Source organism: Nyctereutes procyonoides, unplaced genomic scaffold (genome assembly GCF_905146905.1).
Source record: "Nyctereutes procyonoides isolate TBG_1078 unplaced genomic scaffold, NYPRO_anot_genome, whole genome shotgun sequence".
NCBI lineage: Eukaryota > Metazoa > Chordata > Mammalia > Carnivora > Canidae > Nyctereutes > Nyctereutes procyonoides.
The window spans coordinates 24,678,438-24,682,735 of record NW_026575036.1 but is presented as its reverse complement, the minus strand read 5'-3'; positions in this window follow the sequence as shown (position 1 = coordinate 24,682,735).

Sequence of the window (4,298 nt, the reverse complement as noted above, 5' to 3'; positions counted from 1 at the left end):
AGAGCAGGGCCATACACTGGCAGGGGAGTTACAGAGAGGAGCTCTGAATTGCACCTTTTCTGGACAGGGTCCCCAGGGTCCTTCACCCCTCAAAACCCTTGATCCTAGGAAACGTGTGGTGCATTTAGCAGAATAACACGGGCAGTGCCTGCAGCAGGGAGTCTGGAGCCCAATTGTGGCTGGTCCTAGTACCACGCTTCAGGTAAGTGACAGGCTGAGCTGAGATCCAAACCAACATACACAAAATCACAATGAAAACAGGATGGCCTGGATGGCTCAGGGATTGAGCATCCATCTCTGGCTCTGACTGTGATCCCAGGGTCCTGGGATTGAGTCCCGCATCGGGCTCCCTGCAGGGAGCCTGCTTCTCCCAATGCCTGTGTCTCTGCCTCTCTCTCTGTGTTTCTCATGAATAAATAAATAAATAAAATCTTTTAAAAAGAGAGAAAAAGAAAAAATCCTGAATACCGAGAAACAAAGCTGTATTTTGAACAAAAGTAGGATGACATGGTGGTGAAAAAGCATGGAACTGAATGTTACGATGTTGGATGTTGAATTCTAAATTCTTAGGTATATCTTTTATCTTTTTTTTTTTTTTTTGGTAGCAGTTTGATCACATGTATTTTAAATATAGGAACAGAACCAATTTGTGTCTTAAATTTGTCCCACTCGAAAATTTTATATAATTTTTCTTCCACGTAATAATCTGTATTATGTAACTAGGCTATTCTTTAAGATACTTAGGTATTTTTTATTACAGAGTTGTGACAGAGTGGATGCACATGGGAGAAATCAAGCAAAGATCAAAGACGTGAAATTTTCCTGGGCTTAGAGTATTTTTTCACTACATTAGACTATGCTAGTTTTCTGGCAATGGACTCTATAGGTAATCATGAGTTAAATTTCTTAACTAGACTTTTTCTTAAGATTTATAATCTGAGGGGCGCCTGACTGGCTGGGTTGGTCGGTTAAGCATCTGCCTTCCACTCAGGTCATGACCCCAGGGTCCTGGGATTGAGCCCCAGGAGGTTGTGGTGGTGGGGCAGTCCCTGCTCAGCAGGGAGTCTGCTTCTCCCTCTCCTTCTGCCCCTCCCTCCACCTCCTGCTCTCCTGCTGTCTGCATGCTCTCTCTCTCAAATAAATAAATAAATTTTTTAAAAGAGATTTATAATATGAAAGAATGACCTAAGTCAGGTTTTCTTTTTTAAGATTTTTATTTATTTATTTATTCATGACAGACACACAGAGAGAGAGGCAGAGACACAGGCAGAGGGAGAAGCAGGCTCCATGCACCGGGAGCCCGACGTGGGATTCGATCCCGGGTCTCCAGGATCGCGCCCTGGGCCAAAGGTAGGCGCTAAACCTCTGAGCCACCCAGGCTGCCCCCTAAGTCAGTTTCTTATTTAGAATCAGCCTCTGCATTCATCCTCACTGTTTGGCCTAAAAAGGTGTAAATATACTTATTTTTGGCTTTAATTGCATGAATTATGTGCCCAGAAAAAAAAAAATGTGTTTTTTTCTTAAATTTTTCCAAATAAATGTTTTTCTCAATGTTCGTCACAAGGGATGTAGGTGAAACTTACGGGAGTGGAAACAAGAGAAAGGAAGATCCCTTGTCAGTCCAAATTCTAAAAAGACATCCTATTTGGGATTATCCTGCTAAGCACTGTTAAAACAGGATACATCCTCTAACACCATTGGCTTTTCCTTTGCCATAACTGCTGCTTGATTTTTGTCCCCTTTGGGGTATCATCTAGTGTTTACCAAGTGATCTAGTGATAGGTCTGACACCAGGCTTCTCAATCAAATTGCAGGGGAAAGGTTGATAGACAAAGGTTTCTAGCAGCTACCCTCTGCACGCTCCCCAACCAGAGATACTGACTGAGGAGGTTTGGGGGTAAGGCCCGCCCATCATATTTTAAACATTTTTTTCTCATAATTCTGATTCTTCCTATTTTCACAAAATATATCCTAAGCTTGGTCCCAGCAAATGTGGTGGTTAGGGCTATGTCAAAATACATTATTATTCCTTGCTAATGGATTTATTCATAAAAAGAAGAATTTTAACTCTCTTTAAAAAAATTCTAATGTATTGGAGAAATAAAGGAGTTGATTCCCTGATACTAAATGAATGAATTATTGGCTGTAATTCATGATTTATATTTTTCCAAATTATAAATATGGAATAATTACTTTGAGATGACTAAATCTCAGATCCTCTCATCTTTAAAACTATTTTTGGTTTGAAAGCAGAGCTACAACAGATCTGATCTGTAACAAAAGGCTTTGGAGCTTTCAGATTTGATTATATCACACTAAAGTGAGGGCATGTTTGAGTATAGAGTTCATCTACAGAAAACCCAATTCCTTTGTTTTTTTTTTTTTTTTCAGTATAATAGAACAATAGTTTTTAAAGAGAACGTTAAGATTCCTTTCATGGTTCTCTCAAGTCTCCCTGCCCAAAAGCCAACCCCCAAAGCCCTATTTTTATATTTTATAATAAGATCGTTAGTGTGGAAAGATGATGATTAGTTTGCCCTTGCAAGCCTTATTGCACGGTAATATATTAAGAAGTAGAACTAAAAACTCATGTAAAAACATCCTGAATAATTTCAAGGAGACTGTAAAGGACCATTGTTGCTTGTGGATAGATTCCAGGGAAGAGAGAGCCCTTCTATAGTGAGGACCAGGGCAGAGCATGGAAACACAGCGCTTTGTAAATTATAAAATGTGGTACGCATATATATGGTAAATATACCGGGTTTAATTTTTTAAGTACCTGCTAAGTGCCAGGCACACTGTGAGAGGTGGTGATACTGTCACTCTTTCTCATAGGAGCTCTCAAAGATGGGCGATATTCCATCCTGTTACAGATAGGAAAAAGAGGCTCAAAAGGGGTAAATAATTTTCCCAGCTAATTTGGCTAATCAGCTGTTTTTGCCATGAGAGTCATTTGAAAGACACCTCTGCACAATGGTCTTACAGGTGTTCTACCGATAGAATGACTTTGGAAAGCCTGGATCATAAGTAAATTTTCCAAAAAAAAAAAAATTTTCCATAAATGTAAAAGTGAATGGATTAGTGTGCACAACAAACCTGGGAGAAGAGGACTAGAACGTCAGCGGGATCGTTAAGTCATTCAGACATAAGAAAGGCAAGAATTCCTTTTTTGTTCCCGTAAAACACGATGTGTCACATTTCACACAACCTGGAAATCTCTAGATTTACCAGACAAGGCCTCCTCCATTCTGCTGCCTCTTTTTGGTCTGGCTGCCCGTCACACCTGAAATTGCTTAATATGCAAAAAAAAAAAAAAAAAAAAAAAAGGAGAAAAATATCTGTTTTATCATTATCAGTGACATTCAATTTATTTAAATGAATAAATGATTCAACTAAAAAAATTTTATTAAAAATGATCCAAATTTACAGAGTAAATAGTTCTGTTGGAGAGAATATCTGAGAGTTTGTTTTCTTTCTTTCTTTCTTTCTTTCTTTCTTTCTTTCTTTCTTTCTTTCTTTTTTTAAGATTTTATTTATTCATGGGAGGTACAGAGAGAGAGAAGCAGAGACACAGGGAGGGGGAGAAGCAGGCTCCCTATGGGGACCCCAGTGCGGGACTTGATCCCAGGACCCCGGCATCACAACCTGAGCCAAAGGCGGAGGCTCAACCACTGAGCCACCCAGGTGCCCCTGAGAGTTTGTTTTAAATTTCTAGGAGAAAAAAAAAAATAAATAAAAAATAAATAAATTTCTAGGAGAGTGGATCAATTCAGAGCCAGGAATACTTTTTCAACTAATTTTTAAATTAGATTTCTCAAAATAATTTTATAGTTATTTCACAAGGCTGCCTCAGTAGCTTATCTTTTTTTTTTAATTTTTATTTATTTATGATAGTCACACACACACACACAGAGAGAGAGAGAGAGAGAGAGGCAGAGACATAGGCAGAGGGAGAAGCAGGCTCCATGCACCGGGAGCCCGACATGGGATTCGATCCCGGGTCTCCAGGATCGCGCCCTGGGCCAAAGGCAGGCGCCAAACCACTGCGCCACCCAGGGATCCCCTCAGTAGCTTATCTGATGAAACATCTCTATGAGGTAATATGTCAGCAGAGCATCAAATATATTCTCAGAGAATTTTGCAGTGTCCATAGAATCAAATATAATGGGATCAAGGAACAAATCCTTGGTGACGAATGGCCGGTTACAGCCAAGAGGTGACTGAGCATTGCTAGATACTGTGGAGGCCATAAATGATGTAAGATTAACTACTCTCTCCCCTTCAAGGAGATGATGGTA